Raw genomic sequence first — 11,783 nt, 5'->3', positions numbered from 1 at the left:
GCTAATTGCGCGGTCATGCAATGCTGTACCCACACGAAATTTGCGTCCTTTTCTTCCCACAAATAGAGCTTTCTTTTGATGGTATTTGATCACCTCTGCGGTTTTTATTTTTTGCGCTATAAACGGAAAAAGACCGAAAATTTTGAAAAAAAATGATATTTTCTACTTTTTGTTATAAAAAAAATCCAGTAAACTAAATTTTAGTCATACATTTAGGCCAAAATGTATTCGGCCACATGTCTTTGGTAAAAAAAATGTCAATAAGCGTATATTTATTGGTTTACGCAAAAGTTATAGCGTCTACAAACTAGGGTACATTTTCTGTAATTTACACAGCTTTTAGTTTATGACTGCCTATGTCATTTCTTGAGGTGCTAAAATGGCAGGGCAGTACAAAACCCCCCCAAGTGACCCCATTTTGGAAAGTAGACACCCCAAGGAAATTGCTGAGAGGCATGTTGAACCCATTGAATATTTATTTTTTTTGTCCCAAGTGATTGAATAATGGCAAAAAAAAAAAAAATATTTACAAAAAGTTGTCACTAAATGATATATTGCTCACACAGGCCATGGGCCTATGTGGAATTGCACCCCAAAATACATTCAGCTGCTTCTCCTGAGTATGGGGATACCACATGTGTGGGACTTTTTGGGAGCCTAGCCGCGTACGGGGCCCCGAAAACCAATCACCACCTTCAGGATTTCTAAGGGTGTAAATTTTTGATTTTACTCCTCACTACCTATCACAGTTTCGGAGGCCATGAAATGCCCAGGTGGCACAAAACCCCCCAAAATGACCCCATTTTGGAAAGTAGACACCCCAAGCTATTTGCTGAGAGGCATATTGAGTCCATGGAATATTTTATATTTTGACACAAGTTGTGGGAAAGTGACACTTTTTTTTTTTTTTTTTTTTTTTTTTTGCATAAAGTTGTCACTAAATGATATATTGCTCACACAGGCCATGGGCATATGTGGAATTGCACCCCAAAATACATTTAGCTGCTTCTCCTGAGTATGGGGATACCACATGTGTGGGACTTTTTGGGAGCCTAGCCGCGTACGGGACCCCGAAAACCAATCACCGCCTTCAGGATTTCTAAGGGTGAAAATTTTTGATTTCACTCTTCACTGCCTATCACAGTTTCGGAGGCCATGGAATGCCCAGGTGGCACAAAACCCCCCCAAATGACCCCATTTTGGAAAGTAGACACCCCAAGCTATTTGCTGAGAGGCATGGTGAGTATTTTGCAGCTCTCATTTGTTTTTGAAAATGAAGAAAGACAAGAAAAAACATTTTTTTTTTCTTTTTTCAATTTTCAAAACTTTGTGACAAAAAGTGAGGTCTGCAAAATACTCACTATACCTCTCAGCAAATAGCTTGGGGTGTCTACTTTCCAAAATGGGGTCATTTGGGGGGGGTTTGTGCCACCTGGGCTTTCCATGGCCTCCGAAACTGTGATAGGCAGTGAAGAGTGAAATCAAAAATTCACGCCCTTAGAAAGCCTGAAGGCGGTGCTTGGTTTTCGGGGTCCCGTACGTGGCTAGGCTCCCAAAAAGTCTCACACATGTGGTATCCCCGTACTCAGGAGAAGCAGCAGAATGTATTTTGGGGTGTAATTTCACATATTCCCATGGCATGTTTGAGCAATATAACATTTAGTGACAACTTTGTGCAAAAAAAAAAAAAAATGTGTCTCTTTCCCGCAACTTGTGTCGCAATATAAAATATTCCATGGACTCGACATGCCTCTCAGCAAATAGCTTGGGGTGTCTACTTTCCAAAATGGGGTCATTTGGGGGGGTTTTGAACTGTCCTGGCATTTTATGCACAACATTTAGAAGCTTATGTCACACATCACCCACTCTTCTAACCACTTGAAGACAAAGCCCTTTCTGACACTTATTGTTTACATGAAAAAGTTATTTTTTTTTTGCAAAAAAATTACTTTGAACCCCCAAACATTATATATTTTTTTAAAGCAAATGCCCTACAGATTAAAATGGTGGGTGTTTCATTTTTTTTTTTCACACAGTATTTGCGCAGCGATTTTTCAAACGCATTTTTTGGGGAAAAAACACACTTTTTTAAATTTTAATGCACTAAAACACACTATATTGCCCAAATGTTTGATGAAATAAAAAAGATGATCTTAGGCCGAGTACATGGATACCAAACATGACATGCTTTAAAATTGCGCACAAACGTGCAGTGGCAACAAAATAAATACATTTTTAAAAGCCTTTAAAAGCCTTTACAGGTTACCACTTTAGATCTACAGAGGAGGTCTACTGCAAAAATTACTGCCCTCGATCTGACCTTCGCGGTGATACCTCACATGCATGGTGCAATTGCTGTTTACGTTTGACGACAGACCGCCGATTGCGTTCGCCTTAGCGCGAGAGCAGGGGGCGACAGGGGTGCTTTTTTTTTTTTTTTTTTTTTCTTTATTATTTTTCTGCTTTTTTTATCTTATTTTTAAACTGTTCCTTTCATATTTTTTTTTTTAATCATTTTTATTGTTATCTCGGGGAATGTAAATATCCCCTATGATAGCAATAGGTAGTGACAGGTACTCTTTTTTGAAAAAATTGGGCTCTATTAGACCCTAGATCTCTCCTCTGCCCTCAAAGCATCTGACCACACCAAGATCGGTGTGATAAAATGCTTCCCCAATTTCCCAATGGCGCTATTTACATCCGGCGAAATCTAAGTCATAAAATGCTCGTAGCTTCCGGTTTCTTAGGCCATAGAGATGTTTGGAGCCACTCTGGTCTCTGATCAGCTCTATGGTCAGCTGGCTGAATCACCGGCTGCATTCTCAGGTTCCCTGTTGAGACAGGAGAGCCAGAGAAAAACACGGAAGACGGTGGGGGGGGGCATTCCCTCCCACGGCTTGTAAAAGCAGTCTAGAGGCTAATTAGCCGCTAGGATTGCTTTTACATGAAAGCCGACCGCTGGCTGAAAAGAATGATACCAAGATGATACCTAAACCTGCAGGCATCATTCTGGTATAACCACTCAAAGTCGTGAATGGCGTACCTGAAGACAAAAAAATGGTTAACAATAAAGCACAGTAAACGGTAAAGTATAAAAAATTGCATACCTGAAAAAGCAATCATGATAAAACATAATAACAATAAAACATTGCAGAATAGAATACAGTAAAAAAGAGCAGAACAATAGAGAGAGAATAGAGAGAGAGAGAACAATAAAATGACAACTATTTTTTTTTATTTTATATATATATTTTTTTTTTTGACACTTTTTTTGTAACTAACTTTTGTAACTGTAACCGGTTCCAGGTTCGGGTCTCTCAAAATGCGATGGCATCTTGGGAGACCCTGTGAAAGTGTGTCTAGTCTGTGCAATGCTGTACCCTACGCTAATACTCAACTAGTGAATGGTAGCGTTCAAAACATTCACCAATGCAAAGACCAGGATTGTCAGGACAGGAGGGACAATAATAGCGGGTGTCACGCCTATATCCGCGCTTCCTGCAGACACAACATCTTTTTTGGGGGGGTTCGTTGGGTAGGGGTACTCGGGAGGACATAAAGAAAATGCCTCTCATGCAGCCGACTGCATTTGATTGGGGATGTGAATGGGGGAAGTACGGGCGCTGCAGAAGTGGTGGGTTCCCAATTAGGATTGGCGAATGCAGCAGGAAGGGCACTATGGGCACGACGGGCCTGTGTTTGTCTTCTTGGTGGCAGCGGGACACTACTTGTGCTTGCCACCTCACCAGCTTGAACTGCACTTATGGGACTGGCCACGTCACCAAGTGTTGCTGCAGTGCTGGTTTGACTACGACCGGGGTGTACTAGGCCACTGGTGCTTGCCAGTTCACCAAAACGCTACCAAAAAAACTGTTAGCGATCGCAGGGATCAGGCCTGACTCTGCGAACGCTGCAGTTATGTGTTTAGTGTTTTGTAAGTGTCAGTGATCGATCGATACTGCACTTGTGTGGGCTGGGCTGGGCCGGGCGGAGGGGCAAAACACAGGTGCTAGCAGGTATCTGGGCTGATCCCGCTAACACTGCGTTTTTGGGAACCCTAAACTGCTGGGGACGCTAGTATAGATCTGATCGGATCAGATATTGATCCGTTCAGATACTATACCACTAAGGGAGGTGTATGCTGCGTGCGTGGGTGTTAGCGGTACTGGCGCTAACCTGACGCTGCCTGGGGCTGGTGCTTGCCAGTTCACCAAAACGCTACCAAAAAAACTGTTAGCGATCGCAGGGATCAGGCCTGACTCTGCGAACGCTGCAGTTATGCGTTTAGTGTTTTGTAAGGGACAGTGATCGATCGATACTGCACTTGGGTGGGCCGGGCCGGGCGGAGGGGCAAAACGCAGGTGCTAGCAGGTATCTGGGCTGATCCCGCTAACACTGCGTTTTTGGGAACCCTAAACTGCTGGGGACGCTAGTATAGATCTGATCGGATCAGATATTGATCCGATCAGATACTATACCACTAAGGGAGGTGTACGGTGCGTGCGTGGGTGTTAGCGCTACTGGCGCTAACCTGACGCTGCCTGGTGCTTGCTTGCCAGTTCACCAAAATGCTACCAAAAAAACTGTTAGCGATCGCAGGGATCAGGCCTGACTCTGCGAACGCTGCAGTTATGCGTTTAGTGTTTTGTAAGTGACAGCGATCGATCGATACTGCACTTGGGTGGGCCGGGCGGAGGGGCAAAACGCAGGTGCTAGCGGGTATCTGGGCTGATCCCGCTAACACTGCGTTTTTGGGAACCCTAAACTGCTGGGGACGCTAGTATAGATCTGATCGGATCAGATATTGATCCGATCAGATACTATACCACTAAGGGAGGCGTATGCTGCGTGCGTGGGTGTTAGCGGTACTGGCGCTAATCTGACGCTGCCTGGGGCGACGCATATCACCGCCGGGCGATCAGGGGGCTAAACCTTTATTCGGTAATAAACGGCGGGTGCCCTGACACTATAAAAAATAAACGAACTAACCAGCGTCAACCGTAACGTTTATACGGTGATCAGTGGTGAAAGGGTTAACTAGGGGGCAATCAAGGGGTTAAAACATTTATTAGATAGTATATGGGGGTCCCTGACACTATAAAACGCTGACGGCGAACCTAAATATTTACGTCCCTAACTAGCGTCACCAGCGACACTAATACAGCGATCAGAAAAATGATCGCTTAGCAACACTGGTGACAGGGGGTGATCAAGGGGTTAAAACTTTATTAGGGGGGGTTAGGGGGGTACCCTAGACCTAAAGGGGGGTAATACTAACTGTCCCAACACTGTAACTGTCACAAACTGACACTATGCAGTAATCAGAAAAAAAAAAACCTGCTTGGTGTCAGTTTGTGACAGGGGGGGGGGTGATTGGGGGGGGATCGGGGGGCGATCGGGGGGGGGATCGGGGTGTTTTGTATGCCTGGCATGTTCTACTGTGTGTGTAGTGTGTTGTGCACTTACATTGATGTCTTCTCCCCTCGGCGCTGGAACGGAATACCGAGCTGAGGGGAGATGACATCATTTCCTTTGCTGCTGTTTAGCATACAGCAGCAAAGGAATATTCCCATTGGCCGGCGGCGATCGCGAGGGGGGGGCCACGAACGGATGGCCTCCCCCTCATCTCGGATCGCCGGGGAACAGAACGGGACCGCCTCGGGCGGCGGGGGGGGGTCCGATCGGACCCCCCACCCGCGGAAGGCAAATCACGTACATGTACGTGATTTTGCCTGCCCGTGCCGCTTTGCCGACGTAAATCGGCGTTAGGCGGTCCTTAAGTGGTTAAAACAAACCAACATGTTTGTTGTATAACAATTTTTGCAGTAGCATTATCAAAAATCGAAATGTCCATTTCAGATAAAACAGGCCTGTGTAAAACCAACAAGAAAGCCAAAAAACTTGAACTTACAAAGTTCACATTAGGTAAAACCTGAAGGCTATATCAGACATCAGTATTTAGGAACTGGGTTTGATATAGCGTTCAGATGGGGGGAAATCACCCCTGGAAAAGCCAAATTTGGAAGATGCACACCAATTTACGAATGTCAACATGTGCTATCTGCAATCAGGGGGGATCAAAGGACGTGTTTTGGGGGAGCAAGCCCTTCCTCAACGCTACTTTATAATTGAGGAAGGGGTTGCACCCCCAAAACGCGTCCATTGATCTCCCGTGATGGCAGATAGCACATGTTGGCACACTGTGTGCATCCTCCAAATTTGGCTTTTCAAAACATTGCAAAAAAATTTAAAAGATTGGAGCACAATCCAAAAAGTGATTTTGTGGGGTTTTAAATTCACCCCAAAACATCAATGATGTTGTTATTTTTTTTAATAACATCATTGATTTTTTGCTGTATGTTTTGCAGTTCAACATTACACCCCATGATCTCCCCGATCAGGATCTGGGCACTTTCTGATGTGAAACGTTCTGGATCCACAACATCACGATCACCTAAAAAGAGAGAAACAAAACAAAAACAGGTCTCAAAAATCTGCCACCATCCATCTCGTTTACCTGAGCCTGTGGTCGCAGACACTCACCTGTTGTGGTGCCAATCTCCACCACATCTTCTTCTTCCTCCTGCTCAGCTTGAGTTGGTGGTATTTCACCTTCTTCCAGAGGTGGGGGGTCTCTGGTCTCCTCGGATGAGGGGTGTCCTCCGAGTCTTTTCTCCCCTATGTAATACAAAAATGGTATAATTAGCACACAGATATTTGATGGCCGAACTAGAAATAGGAAACATTGCTTGGAAGTGGGGTACAATTGTCTATTTTAGCCGAGTTCCAAGATGTATTTTTTTTATTGGCCTTTGTCAAGCTGCAATACTTTACCTGTTTAGTACAAGCTTCACAGATGGAGACCCCCCTATAGTATACACTGGAGCACCTGTGTGGCCCCCTAATAAAAATGGTGTTCTGGTGTCCCACACTAGTGCTCCAGTGTCCAGATGTGAAAACAGCTGCTCAGTGTCCTCTCCTTACACACAATCTAGTTGGCATTTCATTCTAGTAACAAACCCATCTACACAAACAAATATTTGGCATCCAAGTAGGCCCAAAAAAAATGTGGGAAAATGCATATGGCCTAAACAATGGTGTTTTAGAGGCCGAAAGAAAAATGTTTGATACGAACGAATAATGGGCCCATGAACATTAAAGTTGCCCTTTTAAACTGTACAATTAAGAAAAGCATATGGAGTAGCACGAACGGAATAAAGACAGAAAGAATAGGAACACAGCACAACTACTTACTTTTTTGCAGCACTCTCCGGATCTTTCGGTACTGCTCTGGCTCTCTTAACTTCAGGTCCGACCACCGCTTCCTGAGCCGATCTTTCGATCTTCGTACCCCGAAATTCTTGTGAAGGCTTTTGACCACTTTCGCCATGATCTTTGCCTTTCTGATGTTGGGGTTGGGGTAAGGCCCATACTTTCCGTCATAGTCGGACTTCTTCATGATGTCGACCATCTCCAACATCTCCCCAAAGGACATATTTGTGGCCTTAAAACGTCCCCTTCTGGATCGGGACGTGTCCGGATCCGGGCTTTCCTCCTCCTCGTTGCTATAATTAGCACACACCTGCTCTAACTCCGCCATGTGCTCTTCACCCACTGCGCCGAACGAAAAGGGGCGGGGAATAGACTAGAAAGAACGTCAGGGGCGGGCGGAGTTACACGCATGTGCAGTGTGTATAAAGCGTAACACGCGTGCGTATTACGTACGATCTGTGAGCGTAGGAAGGAGCATTGGACGCGCCGATCGTAAGAACGAAGGTAAGAGACAAACTTGTGCCTATACTGCTTCTACATTGAAGCCTATATTGTAACAAGATTAGGAGAGTTTTGTCTGACATTAGGCTTTGTCTTGTGTTGTGTCTTGCAGTGAACATGGATATCTTAGTGAAAGACAATGACTTCAAGTCAGTATTCATAGATATCTTAAGGGAGCTGCCCTGTCTGTGGGAGATTAACCACCCCCATTTCAAGAACCAAACAAAGAGGAAGGCAGCACTGGTGCAAATGTGTGAAATTGTGAAGCAGGTGATCCCCACGGCAGACATCACCTATTTAAAGATATTAATTGGTGGCCTGAGGAGCACATATCTAAGGGAGCGCAAGAAAGTCCTGGATTCACAGAGATCCGGAGCAGCAGATGACATCTATGTCCCCAGGATGTTGTACTACGACAGGCTGCATTTTCTGGCAGGCCAGACTGAACCCAGGCCATCCCTCTCCAGTCTTCCTTCCATGCTTCCTTCCCCCCCGGCTGAGGCTTCTGACGCCCAACCTGGGCCTTCCAGGCCGCATGTGGAGGAGCCCAGATTGAGCCAGGTATAGCATTCCTCTAAATATTTCTGCTTGTACAATCAATGATGTTAACTAGATGTTAGTTGGGAGTACTAATTTAGGATTGTGATTGATGAAGCAACAACTAAATCCATGTCCCTTTTCATACACAGGGAAGTCTCAGCCTGGAGGTGGCCGGGCCGAGCCGGCTGGCTGATCTGCAGGTCCCTCCACCCCCCCTGAAAAGAGAAAGTGGCAGTAGGAGGAGTGCCCTAGAGGAGGCTACCGGAGGACTCTTTTGGAGGGCTACAGAGGTCCTGGGAGCACGACAGACCGTGGAGGAGGACATTGATGCCGTCATTGCATACAAAATGCAGAGGATGGAGGAGGGCCAACAAGTCTTGTGTGAGGCGCTCATATTGGAGGCTCTTAACAAAGGTATGAGGGGCCAAATGACAGCTCAGACACACCTTTGCGATGGTCCTCCTCCTCCTCCTGCAGGTCCTCCTCCTCATCCTCCCTCTCCTGCAGGTCCTCAAAGTCCTCCTCCAGGTCCTACTCCTCCTCCTGCCACATCTCCAACTGCACAGCCACAGCCGGGAATGAAGCGTGAAAGGAAGACCAGAAAGTGAGGACCCTGGATCCAGTCTGGTCGGCCAAAAAATGCAGCCTCTTGTGGTACCACAGCCTGGGGACACAGATGTCATCTGCTGCTATCCGGATCTCTGCGAATTCTGGACCAGACTGCCCTCCCTTACATATGGACTCCTCAGGCCACCAATTTTGATGTTAAAGAATTGATGTCTGCCGTGGGGGTCCCAGGCTTCGCTAATTTCTCATGTTGAGCCAGTGTTGCCTTCCTCTTTGTTTGGTTCTGATACCTTAATAAAGGATTTTTGTTTTGAATTATACTCTCCTATGTGTTTTACTTCAAAAAGGACAGTTTTTTGTGAGGATTCAGGTACATTTCAAATATACAATGTGAAATGAACAAGGGACACCAACAACAAACAGTCTCCTTGAGATTAAATAATAAAAGATATCAATGGTGTTGGGGTAACTTCACACACAAAACACACACAAAAATATTCTGTATTAAAAATAAAAATAACATTGAACAAAGATCAGCCTTTGAAAAAATCCAAACATTAAATAAAAAAAAAGGCTTAAAATCCCAAAAAAATTAAATAAAAAAAAAAAAATTCTGTCAGATGTGACAACTAATAACAATATATTCAGGGAATCCAAATAAAAACACACAAATAAAACTTTGTGAAAAGTGTGTGTGAATATGAGCATCAAAACTACTTAATTCTTGTCACATTATAAAGAAGAAGAGAGTGCGCTGTATTAAACCATTTTTAACATTGCAGCGTGACGAAAGTGCTGTATCCATTGCGAACGCTAAGTTTACCAGAACGAGCTGTTCCATCTTGGAATTTCTTCTGAGCATGCGTGGCACTTTGTGCGTCGGAACAGGCCACACACGGTCGGAATTGACGCGATCTGATTTTGTTGTCGGAAAATTTGATCTCCTGCTCTCCAACTTTGTGTGTCGGAAAATCCGATGGAAAATGTCCGATGGAGCCCACACACGGTCGGAATTTCCGACAACACGCTCCGATCGACATTTTCCATCGGAAAATCCGACCGTGTGTACGGGGCATTAGGAGGGAATCCTCAGCGCCTCGTTACTTTGGGGTGGAGGGGTAGGAGGGCATCCTCAGTGCCTTATTACTTTGGGGTGGAGGGGTAGGAGGAGTCCTCAGTACCTTAAAACCTTGGGGTTGAGTGGTAGGAGGGCATCCTCAGTGCCTCAATGCTTTGGGGTGGAGGGGGAAGGAGGGCATCCTCAGTTCCTTAATACCTTGGGGTCAAGAGCTAGGAGGGCATCCTCAGTGCCTCAATACTTTGGGGTGGAGTGGTAGGAGGGCTTCCACAGTGCCTTGATACCTTGGGATGCAGAGTTAGGAGGGCATCCTCAGTGCCTCTATACTTTGGGGAGGATGGGTATGATGGCTTCCTCGGTGCCTTATTTTTGGGTGGAGAGTTAGGAGGGCATCCTCAGTACATCAATAATTTGGGGTGGAGGGGTTGGAGGGTATCCTCAGTGCCCCGATACTTCGAGGTGGAAGAATAGAAGGACTTCCTCGGTGCCTTGATACCTTGGAGTGGAGACATAGGAGGATATCCTCAATTCCCTAATACCTTGGGGTGGAGAGTTAGGAGGGAATCCTCAGCGCCTCAATACTATGGGGTGGAGGGGTAGGAGGGCATCCTCAGTGTCTTATTACTTTGGGGTGGAGGGGTAGGAGGAGTCCTCAGTACCTTAAAACCTTGGGGTTGAATGGTAGGAGGGCATCCTCAGTGCCTCAATGCTTTGGGTTGGAGGGGGAAGGAGGGTATCCTCAGTTCCTTAATACCTTGGGGTCGAGAGCTAGGAGGGCATCCTCAGTGCCTCAATACTTTAGGGTGGAGTGGTAGGAGGGCTTCCACAGTGCCTTGATACCTTGGGATGCAGAGTTAGGAGGGCATCCTCAGTGCCTCAATACTTTGGGGTGGAGGGGTAGGAGGACATCCTCAGTGCCTTGATACCTTGGGGTGGAGAGGTAGGAGGGCATCCTCAGTTCCTTAATACCTTGGGGTGGAGAGTTAGGAGGGCATCCTCAGTGCCTCAATACTTTGGGGTGGAGGGGTAGGAGGGCATCCTCAATGCCTCAATACTGTGAGGTAGAGGGGTAGGAGGGCTTCCTCAGTGCCTCGATACCTTGGGGCAGAGAGGTAGGAGGACATCCTCAATTCCTTTTATACCTTGAGGTGGAGAGTTAAGAAGGCATCCTCTGTGCCTCAATACTTTGGGGTGGATGGGTAGGAGGGCATCCTCAGTGCCTTATTACTTTGGGGTGGAGAGGTAGGAGGACATCCTCAGTTCCTTAAAACCTTGGGGTGGAGAGTTAGGAGGGCATCCTCAGTGCCTCAAAACTTTGGGGTGGAGGGGTAGGAGATCATCCTCAGTGCTTTGATACCTTGCGGTGGAGGGGTAGGAGGGCAACCTCAGTTCCTTGATACCTTAGGGTGGAGAGGTAGGAGGGCATCCTCAGTGCTTTATTACTTTGGGGTGAAGAGGTAGGAGGACATCCTCAGTTCCTTAAAACCTTGGGGTGGAGAGGTAGGAGCGCATCCTCAGTGCCTCATTACTTTGGGGTGGAGGGGTAGGAGGGCATCCTCAGTGCCTTGATACCTTGGGGTGGAGAGTTAGGAGGGCATCCTCAGTGCCTTAATACCTTGGAGTGGAGAGGTAGGAGGGCATCCTAAGTTCCTTAATACCTTGGGGTGGAGAGTTAGGAGGGCATCATCAGTGCCTTAATACTTTGGGATGGAGTGGTAGGAGGGCTTCCACAGTGCCTTGATACCTTGGGATGCAGAGTTAGAAGGGCATCCTCAGTGCCTCAATACTTTGGGGTGGAGGGGTAGGAGGACATCCTCAGTGCCTC

This window comes from Aquarana catesbeiana, linkage group LG10, assembly GCF_042186555.1.
Source record: "Aquarana catesbeiana isolate 2022-GZ linkage group LG10, ASM4218655v1, whole genome shotgun sequence".
NCBI lineage: Eukaryota > Metazoa > Chordata > Amphibia > Anura > Ranidae > Aquarana > Aquarana catesbeiana.
Note: the sequence above shows the minus strand (reverse complement) of the source record.